Below are 12,332 nucleotides of genomic sequence, written 5' to 3'. Positions count from 1 at the left end.
GGAATAAAGTTTGTATTGACTTAGAAAATGGAGAAGAGCATGGTCCAGAGGAGTAAACGGCAGACTTGAGAAAATAGCAAATGCTCTCTCCCTAATGCATATACAGATACAAAGCAATCAAACAAAAATGAGATTGTGCAGCTAATAAAATCAAGCAGGCCAGGCTAGCTAGAGCCATTTACAGATGGCCGTTGAGAGTTCCCCATCACTTCTAAATGGCTACTGGCAAATACGTACCAACACTTGATCTCTCTTGGGATGCTATTTAATTTATCTCCAAATCATCTGTCTAACTCCCGGGTGGCTGTTTATCTTGTATCAGTATGTTTCTCTTATTGCTAAAGAATTCCTCTCTTGTTTGACTAGTTTTTTCTATGTTTCCTCTTTCTTTGCAGATTATTTATCTCTGTTTTTCTCACTCTAGGGAAGCATGTGCATAATTTGTTTGTCAATAATAAATAATGGACACATTTTATTATGTGTTATTGATGTTTCTGAGTAGGAGAACAGAAGGAAAAATCTTATAAAACTGCAACTGCACTGAATGTGCATAAATACTAGTGACACCTGGCATATATATTTCTATTCGGTTTTTTTCATTTAATACTTCCATATTTACATTTTTTCTTTAAATGAAAGTAAATATATATATGCACATATATATAATTCAGTTCGTAAATTGCATGTTGGGTGGTTTGAACTTTTTCTGTGTAGAGACAAAGCATTCCTGGTTACTTCAGAAAATCAAGGAATGGCTAAAAGTTTCCCCTTTAATATCAGACCCCAGTCATTTGATCTGCTCTATCATTTTACTGTTTCCCTTATTCTCAACCTGAAAAAAACCCAACCTTATTTCCTCCCTTCAAAAGTGCACTGACTACCTTCTGTTTTCCTCTTTTTAAAGTCTGTCTTCAGTGATGGTTTGAACTTGCCTGATCTGTCTGTATTAAGTAGTCTTACAGGATCAAACCCTGTTACCTTTTGGTCCTTTTAGTAGCACCTTGCTTTTCACCTATGTTTTCCTTGAAGTAGTTGTATAGACTATCCTGTAACCCCATGAGTTGGCCATTCTCTTTCTGCCAAGGTCCTGTGACACAAAGAGACCAGACAAGAGCATATGAGGGCTTCTTCAGGTTGGTCAGATAGGATTACAGCAAAATTCATAACAGAAGCAAGGCTGATATGTTGACAAACAAAAGCAAAGATACCAGAGACTGTCCCATAGGGTTTAGCATGAAGGCTGTGGTGCTGTAAAAATACCAGAGTCAGCAATGATGTGATTCTTCACTAGGGACAGGGGAATCCTTCCAAAAACATGCCAAGCACTGTCTTTGGATGTGAGAGTCTTTGAGCCCCCATGGGGTGGTGGGTGTTAGCAGGTTAAAAACCTGTTCTGATTTATGATATATGTATGCACAGGAATTTAATCTCCATTTGCCCTTGTTTCAGCACCACCCTTGTCTTTAATGTTAGTATTTGATGTTCAAATTTGTTGTTCAATTTGATGTTCTTGATGCACAAAGACAAATCAGTCATCTCCTTTTCATTATACATTTTAGACTGCTGAACAAGCCCAGTCTTCTAGCGTGCCTTAGTAAGACAGGCCATACTGTCCCTTAATCATTCTTATGTGTCTGCACTGATTCCAGTCCGAATACATCTTTTGTGGTAATGCCTCTGCACAGTGTTCCACTGAACTCTTACCAGCTTTCTGCACAATAGACTTAAGATTTCCTGGTTTTACCTGAAAACAGCTTGATGGCTGCATTTTAAGCTTTCACTGCCTTTTCACTGATGCTACATTGATGAATTATATACATAATGAGATCAAAACAAGCGCCAATTTATTTTATTCAGTCATCCCAGTCCAGTGTCTCCAGGTTCATTGCAGAAATAAGCATTATTTTATTCTCCCAGTGTGAAGCCTTGCATTCTGTACTATTTCTGTACTATTCTATTCTACTATTCTGTACCTTTCACCCCATTTTTATTTCAGCTTTAAGGTGATGCTTACGCTCTTTCAGTACAGTCTATCCTCTGTTCATAATACCTCTCTGCTTCATTTTGTCAACAGATTTTGTAAGGACACATCTATATTTTGCAGGAAAAAATCTGACTTCTCTCTTTTCCCTGTGATTTCAGTAGGGTCTTTCCAGATTATCTCCTTACATATTTTGCCTCATCTCTGAATAGAAAGTCATTACCAGTCAATGGCCTATCTGGTAGAAAACGGTTGTTCTACTCAAAGAGAACATTGCAGTGAAGGGCTGCGTTAATGGCACCTCACAGACAGGGGTGGCATAATGACAAGGAGGACCGACCATAACCGAGCTCTTCCATTTCATGTTTTGAGAACTTTCTTAGGACTGAGTCGTATGGCAGTTGTTTGCTTCATCCTGCATCTACCTTCCAAGCCATTCATAACATGAGTTTGTACCAATATAACAGCTGGGTCTGGCTGGTTTTCAGGCATCTCTGAAAGGGACAGCTCTTCATGATATGTAAACAGCCATTTCCTCATGTGACCTTAGCACCAGCAGCTATGGTTCATTTGTGTGGGTGGAGAATTAAGATCTGGTTCAGTCACTTCCTTCTGTCACATGGAGAGTTCTGGCTGAGATATTGCCTCATCAGGGTTCAGGTTTCTCTGAGTTCCTACTTGTGTTTCTCCACATATTTATGAAGACATCAGTGACAGAGAGTGGAACAAATAAGTTATTTTGGGTCAACTCTTTTGTGATCTTGGGCAGACATACAATGGAAATAAAATAATTTTACTTTATGTGTCAGGGATACCGTAAGAATAACTGCACTCCTGTGAATGTGAGGAAGTGGGAAAAAAGAAACTGTGACATCATTTTTAATCTTCAGCCTTTGTGCAGTCATAGAGACTAGAAGTATATTTTGATTGGTTATTCCAAGCCCAGATTCTGTAGGGCTTCAGGAATGGTGGGCTGGACAGAGGCCTTGACTGGTTGTGTGTGGATGTTCTCATGACTGATAGCCAAAGAATGACATATGAGCTTTTATAATAATAAAGACTATAAAGAGGCTGCAATAAAACATTTTTAAAGTAGAACAGTATGTCCAAGTTCTGCTCTTCTGCTTTCTTTAGAGAAGGATTATATTCAGTGAAAGATCCCTTGGGCAGGTGCTGGCACTTGCCTCCTCATGACATTAGATACAAAAAGCTAAGCCCATTAATACATTTTCATTCACTTGGAACCTCTCACACAGGCCCGCTTGTGGCTGTAAGTAGAATGTGTAATGGGCTTAGCTGCCCTTAAAGGCAGCTTGTATTTGGAAATTAAGCCCCTATTTCTGAGATACTCTATTTATGTTTGTATCTTTTGCAGATTTTTTGCAAATCAAAAATAAATAAGAGAATACTCTTAAAAATAAATCCATACTTTGGTGCAAAAGCAGTATCAAAAGTCAAACTAATAGCTTAAATATGTACACCAGAGATACTGCTTCTAACAAGGCATGATAGCTAATAAGAATTGTAACAATTAAGCAACAGATATGCAATGAAAGTAGCAGGGATCTGACAGGCTTTCACAAACTAAAATACGGTTCATCCTTAAATGTTTTTCAATGCTACTTTAGAGATTCTTGTTTTCTGGTGCACTAAATTAAGCCCTAAGCTAATTCTCAGGCATTAGTACATTTCCACTCCCTTCTATCGGATCTTCTTCACTGGTTAGAGACAAGGGGTGAATTACAATGTCACTGGGCGTCATGCACAAAAGCAGCCAGATAACGGCCACAAACTTTTACATTTGTTAAACTCTCTACATATCCAGCTGCAGGATTGAAAATGCATCTTCAGGCACGAATTGTTCTTTGCTCAAAATCCAACACATTACAGTTTCTTAGCAGTGGCTTGTTTTCCTGCTCTGACAGCGTGAGCTCTATTAATAATCTGTGTTCATACAGCCACTGGCAAACCAGGAAAGTAAGTGATGTGGTGGCACAGTAGAAACAAGAGCTTTTAATCACACCAACAGTGTTGTCTGGAGGGAAAAAGAGAAAGCCAGTGCTAGATGTGCAGAGGAAGTAGAGAGAGGCCAGAGCAAGCCCATGGAGAGGTTTATAATCAAGAAGTTCATTTTGCACTGGGTTCTGAAATTAATGAGGAGCCAGTGGAGTTGTCTGACAATGGAGGTGATATGAGTTAGTGTCCAGGGATCATAGAAGTTATTCTGAGCCCAGACATATTGAGTTGTTCATTGTTTTCTCCCACTGAACAGTCTTATAATTCAAGTACTTAATCATAAAGAGTAATCAAGTTCTCTCTCTCTGACTTCAGCTTTTCTGCCTTTCTCAGCTGGCTGATCATGCCTCAGATAATCAGACTCATCTCATCTCTCAGACATATATACCTGATGGTTCCCCTCTCCCTCTGTGCCCGCCTTCTCCTTTGTACTATAGTTCTCTTTACTCCTTCCTATTCCCTAGCTGTTATTTGCTGACTTCTTGTGCAGTTTTGCTGTAGTGATGGCCTGGTTTACAGAAATAAAAGCAGGAAGACCATAACCTTAATCCCGCTCCCCACTCCCCCCCCCCCCCCCCCCCCCCATATGCTATTACTGTTTTACACTGTTCTATCCTCATTCCTTTCTTGCTTTGTGGTATGCCATTTCCTTTGTGGCTTGTTAGCCAAAGATGACCACCTGAAGCTCAGATATCAGGATATTACAGATTTCACTAATCACACTTCTGTTTATGACCTTGTGTCTTTTGCAGGTTGCATTCCCCAGGCACATCCCTTGTCATGGCAGTCCTATTGACTTGACCGAAATTCTGCCTTATGCAATCAAAGCAGATTTCTTTGCAGGATAATAACTGAGAGTTTTGATCTCCTTCACTTACTCTGAATTTTAACATTAAAAAATGGAGGGCATAATAAGTACAGAATTGTACTTATCAGCCGGGAGTGCCGCCTGATTGCAAGACTCTGTTACATGAAAATGTTTAACACTGACTGTGGCAAAGAGAGTTGTAAGTGAGTAATAGCCACGATGGAGAACAACTAAAAATATATTGGACAAACAACTTCAAATTTTACTTTCCTGAGTCTAATTATTCTTCACAGTAAACAATCAAATGAAAGATATTCAGACATTCAGGTAATTGTTTCTTTTTCTTAAAGATGAAAGAAAAATGAGATAATCACAAAAATTTCACAAGACTTAGCTACGTACAAGTCAAATGGATTTATCAATAGAAGCAGAAGTGCATCTCTTTGGAGTTAGGAAAAAAAAAGTATTCTGGCCCCACTGGGCTTTAAAAATGATAAATCTTTGGCACAAGGAAGGGCTTTTTTAAATTAAATTTTCTTTGCAACCTAAGGCTTTTTTGATTTATACTATCTAGCCCCAAGCAAGGGTCTTAATTATTTTTGATTTATTTCCTTCATTCCTGAGAAAGGTCTTTCAGTTTTTCTTTATTATTATTATTTCAGGTTTTCTTCTTCTTCTGTAGGCATATCTATATTTTCTAGCTCTTATTTTTACAAGTTTTCATGTTTCTAAGTTTTCATGTTTTATTTCCTTCCAAGGTGAAATACTCTAGCAAAAGCCTTCAGATCTTACTCGAACAAAACTCGGCTTGCTTTCACAAATGTAATGCAAGATTTGAATCCTTTCCTTTTAATTTCAATTTGTTAATTTTTGTCCCATAACTTCTGCTATGTTGCTCTAAATGAGGCGTGCTGTCCCATCTTTTAAAGTAAAAAGTTTCCTGTGATCAATATGGCCTCTTTTTCCTCTTAATTAATATTTTTAGACAAAAGATGCTATACAAGCTTAGCAACATTATCCCTTAGTGATAAAATGGCTTTTTATCAACTGCTTTCTCTTCTTTATGAGAAATAATTCTGTTTTATTATGCATATAAATGGGAAAAAATGCCTCTTTTCTACCCTGGCATGCTTTCAGGAAAACGGGAGGAAAACGTCCCTGCCCAGCACAGCTCAGGAATTAAAGCAATCTCCAGGACTGCAAAACCCTCACTCAGAGAAAGAAATGGCACCTTTCTCTATTTGGATTCAGTAAGCTGTGGCTGTCGCTATATAACAGGGGAAGGCTGCTGTTTTCAAGGAGGTCTGTGGGTGCTTTTCCAGCCCTGCCAGGGTGGGTGCTGGGAGGTGGCCTGCCTGGTAGGGGGGTCCCCTTGCGCTGAGGCGTGAGCAGGGCCTGGGGCTGCCCAGCCCTGGCGAGACCAGACAGCTCTGCCAAAAGGCAGAGTTGTGAAACCGAGTGCCTTGCAGGAAAAAAGAAAGCGCCGGGGGAATTTAGGGACCTCTGGAGTTTACTGAGTGGGAGTTTTTACTGTTCTCATTTTGGGCTTCTCTTCTGCCATGCTAAGTCCTGCTGAAAATGCCCAGGAACTTTTTTGTATTGCACTGCTGGCCCCATGCTAGTGAGATGAAGTGGCACTTTTCCAGCAGATGAGTTTAAATACATGTCAAAGCCAAATATATGAAGGATTATTTCAATCTTACAGTGACAACAGCTCTATAAATACCTGAATAAATACCTGAATGGATTTTTCATTTGCTTTACATCCACATATTTCCTCTAGGAGTAACATTTCTAGTGAGGCGAGTTATTTTTCTTACAGTACCAGTGCCGCCACCTCATGCTGAAGGTTACTGCAGGCAGGAGGAGTTGTACTGCTGCAGTGAAAATCTTGTCCACAAACCCTGTGCTTCCTTCAGTTTTTATATGGGAATGAGCACCCAGATAGTCACGAAAGCAAAAAATATCTGTTTGTGCCTGTCATTACACAACAGATTGAAACCAATTGTGTTAAGCTCTGAATTGGTTAGAAGCTTGATTAGGGACTCTATCTAGAAATGAAGCTGCAGATTAAAAAAAAAAAAAGAAAGTAATTGCAATTGTTTTGCAGAGCTACACTAGAGAGCTGGGGCCATCAGCACACTGGTTTACTCTCTGATAAAACAATTGCGTTTGGCTCCCCACTGCACCCCCTGTGCTAACCACAGATCAAAATCAAATACTCAGAAAATACCCAGCAGTTACTTTCCATCTGAACCACCAGAAACATGAGTTTGCCTAAAAGAGCATGAGAAAGTCAGGTTTGATATGACTGGGGCTTAGAGTGTATGAGTTCCACAGGCCAAAACCGACCACAAAATTCAACTTAGCTGTAACGGTAGGAACATAAACATCTAATGAATTTTATTTTGTTTTGTTTTGTTTTAATGAAAACCAACTTCACAGTATGTATAGAAAGCTGTGGTCACAGCCAGTTAAGTACTTTGTGTGTATCAAACACTGGAACATGTTTTTTCTTTCTGTGGGAAATTCAGTAGTGGCATTTTTGATTGGAACAAATACAAAGTGGGAAATATTGGCATTGCTACATGCCATTACATGATCAAGGGAAGGTTTTTCTTTGATGCGACTGAATATTTGGTTTCTATATTAACATTTTAAGTGCTCTAAAATGTGTTTTTACATAAATATCAATTTAATATAGAAAAACTGCGCAGAAAGGAAATCATAGTCCCTTTCATTATAATGAAATATGTTTCAGTGCTATGAAATAAATACTAATCATAACAGTTGTTTTTTTCCTAAAGAAGTTTGTTTGTTTGTTCTCAAGTCAAATGTTAAATCTAAAATTTAAAATTATCTAAATTATGTGATCTATTCTAGGCAACCTTTAACAGTCATTGTATAGTTAATGATTAGGAGAATAATTTTTGAAGCAGGAGCCTGGTAAAGCCATGCTACACATTTTGATTCCCATTGCATATCAAAGATCTCAGTTAAGGCCTGATTCAGAAAGGCAAAACATCCATTGCCTTTGCTGAAAACAGCTATAATATAGAAGAATGGTTATGCAGATTAACCTAGCCCCAGACCCAATATGGGAAAGGCCAGTATCCAGTTACCTGTCTTCACAGGAAAACAGACACAACATTTTGCAGCGCTGTAAGTGCCTAAAAAGCAAAGCAGCAAAAGCAAAAATAAATGCAGGAGAACAACTTTTTGCCATGTTTTCACAATGACTGAAAATAGATTGACAATTTCAGACCCAAGGCCTCAAGTTAACTTCACGACTTATGAAATTGCGTTTAAGCATGTTTTGATGAATGTTGTTCAAGACAAAAGGTCGCAGACATATATGCTGTAATACTGCTGTAATACTAGAGAGAAGTCAAGACAGCAGAAGTAAAACGCTAACACACCTGAGACTGCTATAAAAATTTAATCATTGTTGTAACAGATTTGATCTTGACATATCAAGATGGAATATTAGGAGTTTGATTTTTGGTACATGGGTCTTTTTTCTCAAAAAAACATTTAGGAAATTGGGCTTTGTACTAGGGGAATTCTAGGGGGACAGTTATGTTCTGACACAAAGCAAGGAAAAGCCAGAGGGGAGTACATGATTTCCTCTGTAGGACATGTAGACCACAAATTCCACCAGTCTGTGTTCGTAGTCCTGGTACTTCAGTGTCCATTCTCACCTCCCTAACCAGGGAACACAAATTCACCAATTACCAGCTCACTCCTTACCAGAGCTGCTGAATTGTCAACGGCCCCTTGCACTGTGGAATATGTGCAGTTCTGGAGTTAACTGAGAAAAAGTCAAAAGGTATGAAAGTGTACATGTTCTAAAAGTCAAAGCAAAGCACAAAAGCTCCTTTGTGTGAAGATGGGGTTAATTCAGGAAATACCTTTGCCAGTTTTATTGTATTTGCCAGTTGTATTTTTTTCACTCTTAAACATTAAGCTTTAGTGATCCAAAAAGGAAGAGGAGAAATGCATTGCCAGGATGACCTTTCTTACTTTCTGTTCAGCCTTCTGTATATTTTCAATGCAGTCCTTTGAACTTCCACATAGAGGAAGGACTAAATTCAGAGCTCAGTGTTTCCAGGGTAAGAACCCTCATGCCTCCGCCTGGAAAAAAGGGTGTGGGTAGGCTGAGGGTTGCAATATCTCTGCATGTAAATAAATGAGCATGAGGCATTGAAGTAAAAGCTCTGCAGTTTAGTAGGAAAAGACTCTGCTTTTACAGAATTAAAAGGGATTATGTCAATGTGGCATGGACCTACAGGCATTCTAAATTTCCCAGCGGTCTAACTACCCAGTGCAAAGCTGTCTTAGTCTGCTCATAGGATCCAGTGACATAAAGGATATATGGAATGCTGTTATTTGTCAAAACCAGACATAGAAAAGGAAGGTAATAAATCAGAGAAGAAGGCTTTGAGTGGTCTAAATGCTGTTGTCCCTCTTTCATTTCAGAACACCACAAAAGCAATGTAAACACAAAATCCAGAACTGTTCTGTAATAGGCAACAAATAGCATAATAAAATTGCTTTAATAATAAGATAGAAATAGGAAGAGAAATATAAACAGAATGTAAACCTTACATCCTTACAGATGCTCGAATCTGACTTTTCTGCAGCATCAGATGGAATCCAGGTGGGCAGCCATGGTATGCTCTGCAGATCCCATAGGTGGACAGATTCACCCTCCCAGCTATACTGGTGCTCTTTCTATCTTGTGTGGCAAACAGAAATATATATCTTGTCTGGAGAGGTAGAAATTTTATCTTTTTCTTAATGCCCATCAGCGTATATCCATCTGCACACATGTAGGAACTGTATCCAGAAACAGCATGTATCCAGGGCATTCTAGCACCTTCCTTTATGTTGTTATACAGATATATATATGAGATCATGTTGTGGTCACTCATGCTAACATATTGGCTTTTCAAGCCCTAAGTACAGGGCCTAGTAGAGCAGACATGGCTTGCTCAGGATCACTAACTCCTTGAATACAACGTCTTCTGCAAGACTCCCAAGACACAGGTGTATGAAACAGAAAAAATCACAGGCACATAAAATACAGGTGACGGGTATGTAAGCTCATGTTATGACAGCTGGATATTGATCAAAATGGCATGGAAAGAGCTGGACAGAAGTCAGGAAAGTACCAGGGTAATCAAAAGGTAGATGTTTAGAGGATTCTGCTCTGAGCTCACCCTTAGGTTGTGCTGACAAGCATATGTAATTCATCCCACCTGGAATGATTTAACTTGAAGTAAGAAAGTATCACAGTAAGACATAAAGGCCAGTGGCTAAAGAAGGTGAGTAAGCTCATGTTTTATAAGCAAATACGTATACAGAACCTTTGCTACATTTCAGCATTTGCACTGCAACCAAAGACAGAGTCCTATTGAACCTATGGAGCTACCTGTGTTGAATTATCTTTGGCCTCATCTGATTGCAACTCAAAATGCCAAATCTTGCCTTGATATAACTGGGAGTTGGAATATGTCTCTAAATTTCCCTTAGACCAAGACTGCAGTATTGGTTCCTGAGGATGTTGTGAAAATCTTGAACTTGGCAATGTTGGCAAGTTGATTCTTTCTTAATTCAGAAGAACTAAATGGACCCAGAAAGGTCAACAGTTTTATCACAACCTTTTCACTATGTAATATTAAGCAGTTAAACATGGTTCAAGGTTTTGATTTGAGGCCTCTCACTGCTTACTGCTGTGGAAGACGTAAGGAAAAAACCCCAAACCCGAAATTGACAAAGATAATGCGTAACATGAAAACGGGGGGGGTGGGGGGGTGGGATTGAGGGATTATACAAAACAAATGTAATCAAAGCCTGTTGCCCATAGAGGGGTTACCTGATAAAGTTCTAGCTTTGCTAAGCAAGCCATATAAGCAGGAAAGAAGAGGTTAGCTTTAGCCCTGAAATGGCCTCTGAGCACAGCAGTTGCTTTTCTGATTTTGACAAAATAGATAGCCAGAAAGAGAAGTGTAGGCAGGATAATAAATTGTGAGAAAAATGTATCTTTTTGTTGATGTTCTCAGAATTTAAGATGGCTTATCAGTCACAAGTGGATACTTAGACCTGGCAAGCTGTCTCTCACAGCTATTCCCCTGGGACCTGATGCACTTTTGTCTAGTGTGTTTTCTGGCTGGTCTGGTTGTTCCTTCTTCAACTGGTTATTCTCAGGCATTGCAGGAGAAGAGGTCTATTTGCTCGCATGCAGGAATAATTTGGAAGATAAGTAAAAATGGCAGAACAAGGAAAATAAGTACAGAGGGGAGTCACAGAAAAGGGGATAAAGCAGGAGGGGTTCCTTGCTAGTTTGGTAGTAAAGGTGAAAAGCACTCTGTTGCTCTATACATCCTAACAGCCAAAGATCACCAACACGGGGCAGCCTTTGTAAAAAAGTAAACCCAAATTAACTTCCTCCATGAGATTGTCCATGACCCATTTCACTTGTTTCGGCCCCAAAAGGATAGATGGGTAGAATGGACCATTTTCTTATTATCTGCTCACTAAGCTTAATTTTTAAAACAGAGTTCTGATCTATTAAAATCATATGTCTTATCTCTTTCTACTGTACCTGAGATGAACACAGTCTGCATGGTAAAAGTAAGTCACTCAATTCGCATCAAGTTGTCTTCTACTTTTGGCATTTTTGCCAGTATTCATTTTTTATAAGCTACTATAATGTTTATAAAAGCTTCACCTGCTTCCTACGGGCAGGTTCAGCATTAGTAATTTTTTAAGCCTGATAACTAGAAGAGTAGTAGGACATTATAGCATAATTACTTGAATAGGCATGTTTGACTGGGTAGGTTGTGATCTGACTATATTGAAGTTTCATGTACAAGAAGTGGATGAAATGAGGTTATACTTGCCTTGATGACATGCATTCAGAACACTGAATTACATATCCTCAGATACAGAAGGAGGAAAAAGGGGGAAAACAATTCTCCCAATTCAATTTCTGCCACGTAGTTGCCTTTCCTCATACCCTCATTGGAAATCAAACTAAGAATCTCTAGAGAGCCAAGAAAAATGTTATTCATCCTCTTGCTCAAGCTCCGAAATTGCTTGGCCTAGTGAGTGACATATTATCTGAGTTACCATTAGCATAATGTATAAGTGAGTAGATTTTTCTCCCTTAATTACTGTATTTTCTGGAAAAAAAAAAATTAAAAAAAAATTGGGTAGCTACTTCAAGTGTCATAATGTATATTTGTCCTTCTGAAGCCATTTTGGTGGCCTAGCAGGCTTTTTTTTCCTGTAAACCTAAATTGTGTTAAATTAGAATTTTGTGAGGTCTTCAGTGAAAAGCGACTTCAAACCTACAAATGCTTTATGCGTTAAAACAAAAAAAATTATTTTTTCATATCAAAAGTATTAAAAAATAGTTCTAGGGTATGTAGTTAATTTTAATTTTGAAGATACTCATTCTGCCTCTGTGAAACAAAGGAAGGAATGCAAAAGGTTTATATTTTGTTATCTTCCCTTTAACCT

Source organism: Buteo buteo, chromosome 1, assembly GCF_964188355.1.
Source record: "Buteo buteo chromosome 1, bButBut1.hap1.1, whole genome shotgun sequence".
NCBI classification, from domain to species: Eukaryota; Metazoa; Chordata; class Aves; order Accipitriformes; family Accipitridae; genus Buteo; species Buteo buteo.
The sequence above is the reverse complement of the archived record's forward strand: the minus strand, read 5'-3'. Positions refer to the sequence as shown.